Below are 15560 nucleotides of genomic sequence, written 5' to 3' on the forward strand. Positions count from 1 at the left end.
GACCATGACACCAACACAAAGGAAAACCAGAGCTCTAAAACCAGTGGATTGTGACAGTAACATCTTCAAGCCACTTGTGCAACATTGCTGCTCCATGCATCAAACCATCATCTGTGCAATACAACGTAAAAGCTGGAAAAGCTTTATATTACAACAGAATACTTAAAAATAGAAACTTGGGTGTGCTGTGGTGGCGCAGGGGTTAAGCACAACCCACATATGGAGAACTTAGTCCTCGACGGGGCTGTCGCAGGTTCGACTCCCGGCCTGGCGACCTTTGCCCCTCCCCTTCTTTCCTGTCAGTTAACTATCAAATAAAGGCCACTAGAACCAATAAAATCTTTAATATATATATATATATATATACTGTATATAGAAACTCGCTCAACCGGATTATTTCATGCTCATTACTGTGAATGAAGAGTTGCATTAATAATACACCATAGTTGCTATTAGTCATGACTCATTCATAACAAATAAACCTAATTAATGTACAACAAGTCATATTAGAGTTTCCATGTTTCCATATTATTAATTAAAATGATACAGAAATGCGTCAATCATCACCATTAATCATCTCTCTGTCTCTCCTCAGAAAGCATCCTTCCATCCATCTGTGCATTTGAAAGGAAATTTCTTCTTCCTATAAACCAAATTGCAATGGTTCTACCAGTTTATGCATTTCTTCTATTATTTACCATCATAGAAACTTGATGTTAGCTGAGCAGCTTTGCATTTTAAAGCTCACGCAGAAGTCTTGAGAGAACATGTTTTGCCGCTCTGAAATGCTTTCTTTTATTTTGAGTTTCTTATTTTTTGTCAACGTTTTTGGATCTCTTCTGCCAGGCAGATGGACAACAGAAGGCAAAAAGTCTTTAAAGATCTTGTTAGGGCTTTGCTGCTCTGACCTTTAAAGAAATGTCAAGATTATTCACATGTGGAATCCCACCTGAATAAATGAGAGCAGAAGATATATTTACCTGCCCTTAAAAATGGAGGGTAAATTTAGTGGAGAATCCAACGGAGGAAGACTCTATCGAATAGGTTCTCAAACAATTGTATTAATAAATATTTAAGGCAAAACCCATTATTAGCATTATATTACATTATAAAAATGCTACACGATGCTTTTGTCATAGTCTGTCAAGTTGTTGTTTGAGTTTACAGCCACATATGCTGCTATCTCACCACAATTATCGGCATGACATCAGATTTAAAAAATATTCTTCACTGAAATTTATCTGACGGAGACTGATGAAATTATTTTAAGTCATCAAATTGACACAATCCAGGTTATTTTGATTTTACTCTCAATATAATTAGAGAACCTGAAGGTTGTTTGACAGCCTTAGCATTGCTGCCGTAAGACACAGGAAGTTGAAACTGGTAATAAAAGGTTTGTTTGGGGTCACAGAAAAAGTTGAGGCTTCAGAAGTCGCAGGAGAGACGGAGATAAGTTTAAAGAAGGCTTTTTTTGGTGGTGTGACATAAACTAAAACCAGACTGTAAGATTTAAAACAGATAATTGCTAATGGGATGGGCTTCATTTCTAGCATTGTAGATGGAAAAGGAAAATAGAGAGGGTCTTGACCTGGAGTCAGAACCCAAGATCCAGTTTTATGAGGATTGTGGTGACAAACCAGCTTCAGTGAGTCAGGACAGAACCAGAACTGACTGAGAAGTTAAAGATTCATACATTTAGCGGTGAGATGATTTGAAGCCATTCATCGGCAGGGTTGGATGGGATTAGGTCAAGGACACAGGTCGAGAGAGTCATGCTAGTGGAGATTTGTTGAAGATGCTAAAGAAGGAGGTGGGTGTGCACAAAGAAAAAAAATGTGGTGTTGGGAAAGAAAAAATAAACTTTTGAGGTCCACTTAGAGTCTCTATTACTGCACTGTTTCCACACCTTCTTTATTACATTATAAAAATAGACCCCACTATGCCTGCAGACCTTATCTATCAGTCGCTAAAGATGTGGCAGGGCATTTTCATTTCTGTTTTGTCACAGATACGGAGTCTGATGCAGAGAGGATACATGACTGTGTTTTATGTGTTTGGTGTCAGCTGGTGCTGCAGATAACACAGGAAGCCCATTTGAGCAAATTCACATCACTGACACGAATCCACCAGGGGTTTGGCTTTTATCACGAGGAGCTGTGCTGCCTTCTGACTGGCCAAGTGAAGTTTACTGACAGCATAGGAAAAAAATAAATAAAAAATGTTGGAAAACTTACAACCAGAGATTTATCTGGATTTAAATCCTCCTGCAGTAATGTTTCAAAGCCTTTTGGGCAAGGCATAAATTTCCATTACGTGTGTTGCAGTATATTTCAACATACAGTTGAACTGGAGCCTGAGCTTAAAAAGTTTGCTCTGATCGCATCAGAAAATGACCTTACCAACCAGTGATGATTTTCTCAAATGCATCATTGCTTTTTCACGCCGTGCAGACAGTTTGTCCCCATTCCTGTATTAAGAGAAAGAAAATGCCCGAGCAGCAAGGGTGCAGTAACATGCAAACTGTCACGCGTCAATTTTCCAATCTGCTCTCTCCTTTTAACTCACATGGTTGAGCTTGATTGATACTACAGCTCACCATTCCCTCTTAATCCCATGCATTTTTAAAGAACTAGAGGGACGCTTGCTGGAAACTCATTTCCAATGACTCTACCCGTATTGTAATAAGGCAAAGATAGTGCTGGCGTGGCGCTTTGTATTGATTCAAGGCAGAGGTCACTGAATTGTGATTCATTACAAACCCCAGCCAAGCAAAATAAAGAGCTGAAACTCTCATCTTTGCTTATAAGGTTGCAAAGGCATCAAATGAAAAGTAGATAGTATATCTTCCTTCCACACACAGCACGCTGCCAGTTATGTAATGACAATACATGCAAATATTATCATTATGTTCAAATATTTATACTTGGTGAGTTTAAATGCATATTTCAAATTGTAATCACCCGGGCACAGCGTGTTTGATGGCTGTGCTAAATATTTTAACACCTCTTATTGTTCCTCCAGTGAAATTGTTGTTTGTCTAAAAATGCCTGTCGGAGGTTAATTTTTTTAAAATGCTGATTGGAAAGAGTGGGCCCCATGGAAACATTTTGACCATCATATGTAGATATTATTGGCTATCATATAGATGAAATTAAATCAATCTAATAAGAAAAGTTTTTCATTCAAAAATGTGGCCCCAATCATAACACATATTTGTATTTATTGATTATTAGTGCGGATTCATTCTAGTGACCCATATTTTTTTCTGTTAATTTGAATGAGTATAGCTAAAAGGTAATAAAAACAACAAAAATGTGTTTCTCAATTTTACAGATTATTACGAAATATTAAAATTATTTTTAAATATAGGCATTTTCTGTTATGGTCATGCTACACAGTCACGAGGAAGATGATCTGACAGTTTTTTTCAGTACATCATCCCTGACACACTTCACAAGCAGGATAATCCACAAAGGTCATTGTTTCCAGTGGGAAACAACTCTGAAAAAATGATTCACTGTTTTATCAAGTCCAACATCTGTGCAGCTTTGTACGAGAATGTCTAGAACAATTCATACATCCGTCTGCTGACAAGCTTTCTGGAGAACCAGACTTCATTTTCTAGCAGGCTTTGCCTCCTGCTCACACTGCCAGAAGTATCAATACCTGTTTTAAAGACCATGGCTTCAGCATGCTTCAGTGGTCAGCAGATTGCCTGACCTAAACTCCTTAGATAATTTATGGACTATTGTCAAGAGGAAGGTGAGACACCAGATCCAATAATGCAGACGAGGTGAAGGCTGCAGTTATAGCAACCTGGGATTCCTGAACACCTCAGCAGGCATAAAGACTGATCACCTGAGTGCCACACTGCAGTGACGCAGTAATTCATGCAAAACGAAATCTGACCCGGTATTAACTGCATATACCGTACAGCAAATGACTATTCAACAGGCTACCATTAAGTTATTTCTATTGGTAATATGTAATAGTCAAATGTTCTGGGAATTTGAATTTTTTGTTTGCTTAACGTTATCACAAATAAAGGGTTTAAATGTGTCTAAGAAAATATTTCATAAGTTTTAACTTTTTCATTGATTTACTAAAAGTAAGAGTGCGTGACAAAGCAAACTACATAGCTCTTTAAGTCCACAAAAACTCATCAGAGTACTTGTTATACCTAATGTTGCAGCCTCAGTCTAAATTATTGTCATGTTTGGTACAAGGTGAAGACTTAAATGCACATAGACGAGATCTGATGATGGTAAGTTTTAGTGAGACAAGAGCATGGGTTGCAAAGGGCAACCCACAGGGGACCAAACAACAGTAGAGTCCAGCAGTGACTGACAGACAATGAGGAGCTTAAATACGGGTGAGTTGATTACTTGCTGGAGAACCAGTGGCTGATTAGTAATAGGCTGCAGTTGAGAGATGAGACCAGAAAGGTAGACTGAGGAGAGAGAGAGGCCCAAAGAGGTGAGGGAGAACAGGGGAACTAGGAAAATAAGCAAATAACTAAACACAGGATCTAAATATGACATTAAAGCTGAGCAGAACCAGGCTGAGCAAATCACAGGAGGAATAAACTAAATCAGGAAGATATACTAAGTGCAAAGCAAATCCAAAAATTGTGTACTCAACAAACTGAAAGAATAAACTAGGCTGGGGGGAATAATGGAAATAATCAGATGTGATACGACAATTATATTCATATAAATTAAAAACATATATTTTTTTATATAACAAATATATAAAATATCAGTCTGTCTTATTAGATCCCAGCCAGTTTTCAGATTTTTTTCCCCCCAATTTTCTACACCTTTCATTTTTAATTTTAATAATTTTATTCTTAACCATTTAAATCCCTTTTTCTTTTATGGGAATTATAATTTTTTTTTAAAACATCCTCAACACCCACCCAAACGCTGAGATTAACAAAGGCCTTTATTACTGTTGACAAATGTTTTTGCATGATACTACTGGTGTTTTGATGGTTTATAATGTCTTTAATTTTGGAAGGTTATCACCCTAATCTGCAACTTATTTCACAAATTCTCTGACAGAATGGACTCCTTGTAATGTTACTATGACTTCTAGTCAAAAAAACATTTTAGTAAAATTAAACAATAACATTAAACGTGAATGTGCCAAGGGTATGAATAATTTTGCCCTAATACAATTGAGAATCTGCACCAAACAAAGGCAGCTACAATAACCACACCCAGACGAACACAGCATGCATTTAACGAGTGAAAGGTAAAAGCACCACAAATCTTAACAACTGTTGTTCTGAATCAAACAACTACTAATTAATATGAATATCCGTTTTTAATACACCAAATGCCTCCACATTTGCATGGATCAACACATATGGAAACAAGGTTTTAGAAAAGAAAATCCAAGTCGTGTTTGTACTCAAGGAAGCAACCAAAATCCAAATTCTTCTGCAAAGGAACAAAGACTTTCTGTGGGTTCCTTCGTCTTCATTTAGCCGACAGTCCGGTTGAGGAGTGTGACAGAGTCAGATGAAAAGTGTATCTGGGCAGGCTCTCTAATGAGAACAGGGAGTGGTCGTTAGCGCTTTAATCTTGGGCTCAGAGCAGAGGGAACAGAAAGAGAAAAAGATTTAGCAGTTGCGGTGTTAAATGATGGCCGGAGTGTAATGAAGTGACACAAATTGATATGAATGTGCTTGTTGCTGCAGTAGGGTCAGAAGACACACAAACAATAGACATGTTTCTGGGGGAAACGGTTGAGAAATTGCTTTTTCAGCCACAGGGCAGATTATCGCACAGAGCGTAGGGCACTCACAAAAACCATCCTCAAGATTCACTTTTTTTTTATCCAAACTACTTTATTTTGTTGTTTCCAGAAAGGAAGCTGTTAGCATATTCATTGTTGCAGCATTGTTAGGGCAAAAACAATGTTCTGTCTGAACGTACAATGTGCCCCCATATTGGGTAGTTAGCTAACCCAGTGTGCTGCCCCGGGACAAGGCTGATAACAATTGGTGAAAAAATGTAAAAATAAAACAACGCTGAATGGATGCTTGTCTGGTTGGCAGATGGAAAAACAGTCCCCAAAGGCTATGTCCCTCCATATCTACTCTATTTTCTCTTCCTTCAGCTCCACTCTCATTTTCTCCATATTTATGGAGTCGTGTGCCCACAGCTGTGGGGATTTCTGCATGAGTTTGTAACACCTCTCTATGTCAACATCATTTTGGACTATATTACAGGAACATAAACTCCATCTGAGTTTTGCTATAACACAATGTTCAAAATGGAGCCAAACTCAAGTTATCAAACTGGAAAAAGAGTCATATCATCTTGAATACTTCTAAGTTTTTGAGTGTAGGAGTACAGTATAGTAGAAACAATTATCATGTTGGGATTGTTATCCCTTAGGAAAAAATGGCACCCGTGTAAGTCTCTTCACTAACAATGGCTTGATCTGTTGGTGCTCTGCTCAGAAATGCACTTGACGTCTCCCTCCATAATTTTAAATATAGATTGAAGGGGAAAGGCATGAAAGTGTCTTTCGCATAAACCAACTGTGCAAAAAAGAAAAAGCAAAAGCTCTTACTTGGAGTTTCTCTGAGTAGAATAAGTTGGCCAGAGATGTCTGAGCTAAAGATAGCACAGATCCTTTTAAAACATTTGATTCCCTTGAACTGCTTCAAGTGTCTTGCTAGAATCACAAGCTTCACTGAATTTTATTTGGATTTTATTTGACAAACACTAAAGGGTGCATAATTGTAAAATGGAATCAAATATAACTTCCTAATCTTGTTCTTTCTAAGAAAATGCTTAGATCGTGACATGTGAGAACAAGGCTTTGACCACACAGAGTTTTGCCCACAGATCAGAAAATTAAAGTTTGATCTTATTCGACCTTCTATAAGTTTGCTTTATGTCTAAATTTCAGATGGGATTGTGGACTTTCAGGACTTTTCATGGCTTTCTTAAAGGGTATGACCTGCTATTTTAGGTGGACGGCCATGTCTTGATATGTTTTCAGCTGTGCAAGAGTTTTTCTATTTTCAGATGATGGGTTGCATAGACCTCCGAGGTATTCAAAGCTTGTGATATTGTTTATAGGCAAGTACTCATTTAAGCTATTTAGAACCTTTGTCCCTGACCTGTCTGCTGTGTTCCTTGGTCTGCATGATGCTGTTTGTTTCAGTAATGTTCTCAAATGAAGTGCTCTCTGAGGCCTTCACAGAACAGCTACTTTTATACCGAGTTTAGCTCTATTTATTAGGTAACGTCTGAAAGGAATTGGTCACATTGGATTTTATTTCAGTTTGTAGGAAGTGAGTAAAGAGAACTGAACACTTATTCGTTAATGTAGAATTTACTGATTTATAATAAACTGATTTTTGCCTGAAAACAAGAGCCACAAACATTCTTATGTATGTATGTATGTATGTATGTATGTATGTATGTATGTATGTATGTATGTATGTATGTATGTATGTATGTATGTATGTATGTATGTATGTATGTATGTATGTATGTATGTATGTATGCGTAAATAATAAACAAAATATTAAATGTACTTATAATTTCCAGATTTAATGTAATATTGTCAACATGTTGACTCAGTTGTGATTTGAGAAAGAAGAAAGCTGGATGGAATATTGAGAAGGATCATGAAAACCAAGGATATCTTTATTTAAAATATTTAAACAGTGAAAACCCTTGTCACAACTAAAACAATATTTTAGTTAATATGTTAACGTGGATTATGTTGCATATTTTTATTTACATTAACAGAAAGAGTGAGAATGTTGCCATGAGCAAATCAAAAAGTAACTTCGATATGAAGCTACTAACAAAAACTTAAATCTGTTTTTCTTGCAACTTGAAACTTTTGAAAAATACACAGCTGCTCCCATGATGATTTTTTTCATTGCTGTTATATTTTCAAGAAACCACTTTAAATTTGAGCTTCATAGAAATTCCCGAGCCTATTTAAAATTTAAGCCCAAGTCAAACAGAAAATATTTCTAAGACTGTTTGTGTTTCAGACTTTGCCCATGTGGAATGTTCAAATGGAGAAAGAAAAATAATCAAGTGAATGAAGTCTTGTCCTGTATATTTTACTTTCCCTTGATCACAAGATAACTAACACGATGTAGGAAGCCCAACCGCTCAGCTTCTCATCAAATGGAGAGGAAAACTGTAAGCTTTGATAGAGGCCTGCAGGAGCTCTGCAAATACAGAGACCCTGGAAGTTTGTGTAAATGAGACAAATAACAGGATTAAGCCGTGGGAGCTTTGCCTTTACTGTCAGGTTTACACCCAAAGGTGTGCTAGAAAATAATCCTGAGACATCCATATTCTCTCCTTTATTCTCAGTCACTTCTTTTCAAAAATGACTCTTACTTTAATTTAATATTGGCAAGAGATCTTTAAAGCGATTGCGAGTTTCATGTGGTGTTGCTGCTTGTGCCAAAGTGTTATTTATTCCAGAGGAAATAAAATTGGGATCTTATTAACAGTTTTTGGACAAAGGTTACACCTAATGATGTGAATGTGATATTTTACAGAAGATGCATTTTGCTGCAAAGTGTTCACACCCGGTGAACTTTTTTCACGCATTACCATCTAACAACCACTAAATTCAATATTTCTCTGGGGCTTTTCTGTGTACTCTCAGGAAACATGGAAAAAGCTGCTCTGGTCAGATAAGACCTATATTGTGTCTTTGGGCATACATCCAGATTGCTAACACTACACAATGAATTAAGAAGGTGGCAGCCTCATCATGTGGGGATACAGAAAGGAAACTGGTTAAATTTGATGGGAAGATGGACAGAGGCAATACAGAACAACGCTAGAGGAAAACCTGTTACAGGTTGTAGAAAAGTCTAGACTAGTGTCTAGTGTAGACCCTCCAGCAGGACGACGACACCTGATGATACATGAAGAACTATAGTGAGATCATATCGATTCAAGCTATCTCTTGTTAAAAAGATCTAGTCAAAGTCTGACACTAAATCTAATTGAGAAATTGTGGCAAAACTTTGTGTGTACACACTCCTCATAGACTCCAACTGACCTTGAGTTTTTTGGCTGAATACAGATCCATGGCACACTTTTCAGTTTTTATTTAATGCTTACAGTACAACGTATTCTTACCCTTCCACTTAACACTCATGTCATACTCTGTGCTGGTTTAAAATGTAAATCCAGAAAAAAATACACCGACATTTGTCATTCATGTGACAAGGGGGTATAAATCTTTGTAAAGTCAATTTTTTTCGAGGTTCTTGTCCAGGAGAGGAACTATGAGAAAAAAAAAGAACAACTTTGAACAACAAAATGTGGAGTTTAGATGGCGCACCCTTGAAAGACGCTTGATCTCACCACAATGCCAACAATTTGGGATTTCATCAGATGGAAAATGCAAATTCAACAATCAAAAGCACCTGAGAAATACTTTGAAGAGCAGTCTTCATTTATACCTGGGATATTTTCAGCTTTTTTTTTTTTAACAAAACTGTGTATCTCTATATGTTCTTTTAACACCTCATACTAAGATCTATTCTCATTGTAAAGCATCCCCACTCACTGGGCATGTTGGACATGTCTGGTCTGTTAAAAACACGCATGACAAAACTGACAGCGCGTAGAAAGAGCAACAGCAAGAAAATATTGTTCTCCTTTTGGTTTCTTAATTCCTTCTGCATAGAAGCCTTAATGAATGTGGGTCTCTACATCCACAGACATTAGTGGGTCTCATTTCTTCTCGGTAACAAAGGGAGAAGTGAAAAGGTCCTTCTGCTTCCATTAATGCGCTGACTAGCTGCTCCCTCCCCTCTTACCCCAGCTCAAACTAGACAGAGAGCGGGCCGATTTAATGTGAAGTTAAGTGATGCTGAGGCCGCAGGGGCAATCAGCGGAGAAGAGCACTGATGTCTGCAGAGGCAGCCGAGGCTCGGCGTTAAAGAGCTGCCATTAGCCCCCCTCCTTTTTAATGAGACACATCTCATAATGTTACCTATTCTTTTCTCTTTACATCCAATGAGAAGAAAGGAACAAATTTCCTGCTTCATAAAGCTGCCATTCTGAGTCGCCAATGGCACTTCGGCAGTGCAAACCAGAGACACAAAAGAACAGGCTGGCGCTTTAGATCCAAATGGACAAAATGCATCAGCACAATATGATTCCAAACATCCGAACCAAAACAAACGGATAATAGCTGCTTGTGGGGCTGAAAACAATAGCCACTTTTGTTTGTTTGAGTTTTTTTCTTTTTATCGCTTTCAATGGACATGGATGACATGATAATTTTGACCAAAAATATTCACACCACTGCTTATTACTGTTTTTTATGCGCTACATCCACAGACATTAGTGGGTCTCATTTCTTCTCGGTAACAAAGGGAGAAGTGAAAAGTGAAAAACAGTTTTCTGTTTTTTGGTTCTACAGCAAGTCACAATGACAAATGTAACAGACACTCTTTAGAAAGTACCGTAATTTCTATTGAACATACCTGAATATGAGTCTGACCCACTGACTTTGAAGGGTGCATGCATAGGCAGGACTTGTCTACAAGTCACAAGTGTCCATGTTTTAAAATTAGTTATTCACACATAAAGACTGTTTTTTTTTTTTACTTTTAATGAAATACATACTAGTACCAGTGGCTGTAAATTGGCTGCTTAAAAAAAGGGAAAAGTTACTGATTGCAATCTTCATCTTTCTCCTGTGCATTAAAGCCGTTAAAGTGTCAGAATTGAACTTCCTCAGTGTCTCTTTTGTTGTTGCTCTCAATGTCACTTTTGTCTCAAGGCCGCGTGGCTCTCAAGCATTTCGAAACTGATTGGTAAAACTCTGCACATAAGCCGCATTGCGGTGTTCAAAGCATGTGGAAAACAGTAGTGGCTTACATACCAGAAAATAGGGTATACTTAGAATATCATCAAAAATGTTGATTTATTGCATTCATTCAATTTTAAAACATTTATTCTACATTTGTTTTATATAAATTACTCATATATTTATTATTCATTACAAAAGGGTATATATATACAGTATATATATATATGTATTTACTCAAGAGTTTATATCTTGTAATTTTTTGATGAATGTTGTGTACAGCTGAAGAAAATTTAGATTCCCAGAAAATTTGAATATTACAGAAGCCCAATAAAAAAGATTAAAATACAGAAATCTTCTGGTATTTCCCATGCAGTCATGAAGAAAACTGTGGACAGTTGTGCAAAATACAAGGACAAACGACAATCGGATGGATGGATGGATGGATGGATGACTTTAGAATCTTCTCAAAGCTTTATTTTATGTTGCTTGTACAACTTTTTCCGCCACATTTTTTTTCTTCCACTAAGCTTTCTATTATTAAACTTAGTCTAAACACGCAGTGAACTACCAGCTTACATTTAATGTGAAGGGCATTAATGGCTGCAAGGTTTATAGCTGTAAAATCAGCAGTCTGACCCATGATTGTGTATTCTAGCAGCATGAGATCTCTATTGAAAAATTCTTCTATTAGAATGCTTTATCTTACACTGCTCAAAAAATAAAGGGAACACTCAAATAACACATCCTAGATCTGAATGAAAGAAATATTCTCATTGAATACTTTGTTCTGTACAAAGCTGAATGTGCTGACAACAAAATCACACAAAAATCATCAATGGAAATCAAATTTGTTAACCAATGGAGGCCTGGATTTGGAGCCACACACAAAATTAAAGTGAAATAACACTACACGCTGATCCAACTTTAATGTAATGTCCTTAAAACAAGTCAAAATGAGGCTCAGTATTGTGTGTGGCCTCCACGTGCCTGTATGACCTCCCTACAACGCCTGGGCATGCTCCTGATGAGGTGGCGGATGGTCTCCTGACGGATCTCCTCCCAGACCTGGACTAAAGCATCCGCCAACTCCTGGACAGTCTGTGGTGCAACGTGACGTTGGTGGATGGAGCGAGACATGATGTCCCAGATGTGCTCAATCGGATTCAGGTCTGGGGAACGGGCTGGCCAGTCCATAGCTTCAATGCCTTCATCTTGCAGGAACTGCTGACACACTCCAGCCACATGAGGTCTAGCATTGTCCTGCATTAGGAGGAACCCAGGGCCAACCGCACCAGCATATGGTCTCACAAGGGGTCTGAGGATCTCATCTCGGTACCTAATGGCAGTCAGGCTACCTCTGGTGAGCACATGGAGGGCTGTGCGGCCCTCCAAAGAAATGCCACCCCACACCATTACTGACCCACTGCCAAACCGGTCATGCTGAAGGATGTTGCAGGCAGCAGACCGCTCTCCACGGCGTCTCCAGACTCTGTCACATGTGCTCAGTGTGAACCTGCTTTCATCTGTGAAGAGCACAAGGGGCCAGTGGCGAATTTGCCAATCCTGGTGTTCTCTGGCAAATGCCAAGCGTCCTGCACGGTGTTGGGCTGTGAGCACAACCCCCATCTGTGGACGTCGGGCCCTCATACCATCCTCATGGAGTCGGTTTCTAACCGTTTGTGCAGACACATGCACATTTGTGGCCTGCTGGAGGTCATTTTGCAGGGCTCTGGCAGTGCTCCTCCTGTTCCTTCTTGCACAAAGGCGGAGGTAGCGGTCCTGCTGCTGGGTTGTTACCCTCCGACGGCCTCCTCCACGTCTCCTGGTGTACTGGCCTGTCTCCTGGTAGCGCCTCCAGCCTCTGGACACTACGCTGACAGACACAGCAAACCTTCTTGCCACAGCTCGCATTGATGTGCCATCCTGGATGAGCTGCACTACCTGAGCCACTTGTGTGGGTTGTGGAGTCCGTCTCATGCTACCACGAGTGTGAAAGCACCACCAACATTCAAAACTGACCAAAACATCAGCCAGACAGCATAGGTACTGAGAAGTGGTCTGTGGTCCCAACTGCAGAACCACTCCTTTATTGAGTGTGTCTTGCTAATTGCCAATAATTTCCACCTGTTGTCTATTCCATTTGCACAACAGCAGGTGAAATTGATTGTCAATCAGTGTTGCTTCCTAAGTGGACAGTTTGATTTCACAGAAGTTTGATTTACTTGGAGTTATATTGTGTTGTTTAAGTGTTCCCTTTATTTTTTTGAACAGTGTATTTATATTGGCTGTAAGCTGCAATTTCCAAAAAATGAAGAAAAATGTATACTTGAAATATATTCTGAGTTTAATGAAACTGCACAAGTTCCACTTTTAATTTAAATGCTGAAACCAATAAACATTTCCTGACATTTAACCTTTGTTGATTTACCTGCGGCACCTTCATATTCTGACAGAGAAATGAAAGAGTTGGACTCTTTACTTGAAAATAAAACAACAAACTTTCTGAACAATGCGTCATCCCGGCTGGTTCAAGATGACGAAAGTCAATTGAAAAAGCCAGAGGTGTGGCTTATAAACAGGGCTGCATTTAAAATCACTGCTCCTGATGTCGTCAAAGGGACCTGGATGATAAGAGAAAACAAAAAGTAAAAACCAATAAAACTTGGTGCTGATGTTATGGAATTTCAATGCAACAATTTAAAGCTGCCGAAAAAAATCCTTTAGATAATTTTGAAGAGGATCATTTTTGCTTGAAACACATTAAAATACATGCAATGGACTAAAATCCAACATTTGACAGAAAATTATTTAGAAAGAAAAGTATGACTGTGATGCATCCGTGGGTAACGGAGTCAGCTGAGCGGCAACACGGCTCTTCACAGAAACATGCAAAGAGCAGAGGAACAGAATAAGAGAAAGGTAGAAAGGAGGAGAATCGAACCAAACCTGATATCCTTGTCATAAGAGGTGTGTCACACTGAGGCACTTTCATGCACATAATGAAATCTGCTGCATTAACCTTTAGAAAGAGAAGCGTAACATTAAACTCTACAATGGCACTGCAGGGCGTTTTTATAAAAGAGGCTTTTCTTACAAAACCCCAGAAAATGAAGTTTTAGTCACGTTAATCAGATGCTGTTTAAACTCTGTTTTTATGCAGCGAAGTCAGAAGGCACATATGTCATGCATTGTTCTCTGTTCAATTCAAAATAAATAGCAGAGCTCAGTTTAAAAGTGGGAATATTTGGAGGATCGACAGACAGGCGGAGGATCTGGTGAGCTTACTGGCTGTGTCAAAGTGAAGAGTGTTCGTTTTTTTTTTCCTTCTTGTCTTTTTTGTATATTATGCAGTGTGTGCACTTTGCAAGAAAAACAAAAAAAGAGGGAAAGGAGCTGTCTTTCTTTTGTGTTGCAGAGGAGCTCATGCAGCACATCTGAGGAGAAAACCCGGAGCAGGTGCTCAGAGCTCCCGAGAAAGTAACTGGTTTCTGGCCTACTAGCGCCCCCTGCTGCCCGTTTTAAAAAGGAACCAATAAAAAGCTACTCAGGTTCCTATACTTTGCAATCACTCTAAAGTTCCCTGCAGAGTGCTGAAGATTTCGGCGGCTGATCCGTCTCTTCATGTGAAATCATAGAGCAGCATTTTCTCCTCTCCTGATGTGGTGTTACTAGGAGAGATATGCGTTACTGACGTGGAAAAAACACCAAAACATAAAAAAGATCCCTGGAGTCATTAGTAATTAACTCAAAGTAGAAAAATAGCTCGAGTTATTTTATCTACACGTGCCTACAACTCCAAACTTTAGGCATATTTACAAACTATTAGACGTTGCAGCAATTAAACGTGTGGAAAAATGAATTCTGCAGACCGCTTTAAGAAGAAGAAGTATTTTGGGGACAGTTGAGGTGAAGAGTTTCAAATATGGTTTGTTAATGCATATGCATATACATATTTGTTGTAGTAAAGACGAGAGGCTTAGAGGCAATACTGATTAGCAAGAAAACTCAGCCTCATACAGTGTTAGTAAAATTCTGTTAGCTAAGAGAGCACAACATTGATTCCTTTTTAAATTGAAGTAGACTTAAAGCAAACAATGAAAGAGTCTGATTGATGTTTTCAGGAGGGGGGGGGGAGTTAACCAGGGGGAGTTTCACACCTCACTAGAGTCCAGTTGGTGGTAAGATGAAAGCTTTCAATGTGTTGTTCGTTCTGCAGCCTCTCACACCCACAAAAATGCAAAGCTTTAGAATAAAGCAAGCAAGAAAGGGTGGCTTAATCTGAGCAAACCTCTCTAAACTGAAATTGTCACCTCCGTTTTCAACCGGGTGGATGTTGAATACCGTAAAAGAGGCATTCTATAGTGGATTGTGCTTTGCACGCCCACTTCAATGCCAGCGTTGTGCATAGCGGTGGCATATTTGCCCATGCAGCAGTGTGTAGCACAGACTAAGACATTGTTTGGTGTGTGGGAGCTCTTTTTGGCAATATTTGAGTGCTAAGCTTTTGTTTGTCAGTGCTCACTAAAGCAAAGCCCCTCGGAGACACAGATCAGCAGCATCAGGAGGACATTACCGTGTCTTGAGTATCTGCTGAGTTTTGTATAAACAAGACAGCCTTCCTCAGCTTCCCTCCATGTCTGTGTCTCCCCCATTGTTTTTAACCCCTGAACTTTTTCATATTTTGTCATTTTACAGCCACTTCTATGTATTTTATTGTTATTTTA

General features: G+C 38.8%; 1 long non-coding RNA gene across 1 annotated transcript; it reads right to left on the bottom strand.

Annotated features, from left to right (window-relative positions):
* Positions 1–13162: 13162 nt before the first annotated feature.
* LOC116716906 (uncharacterized) lies at positions 13163–13857 on the bottom strand. Its single transcript, XR_004338655.1, has 2 exons — positions 13783–13857; positions 13163–13457 (listed from the first exon to the last, which is right to left on the bottom strand). It is a non-coding gene; the product is annotated as an uncharacterized LOC116716906 (long non-coding RNA).
* Between the last annotated feature and the right edge of the window lie 1703 nt (positions 13858–15560).

Source organism: Xiphophorus hellerii, chromosome 3 (genome assembly GCF_003331165.1).
Source record: "Xiphophorus hellerii strain 12219 chromosome 3, Xiphophorus_hellerii-4.1, whole genome shotgun sequence".
In the NCBI taxonomy this organism is placed as follows: Eukaryota; Metazoa; Chordata; class Actinopteri; order Cyprinodontiformes; family Poeciliidae; genus Xiphophorus; species Xiphophorus hellerii.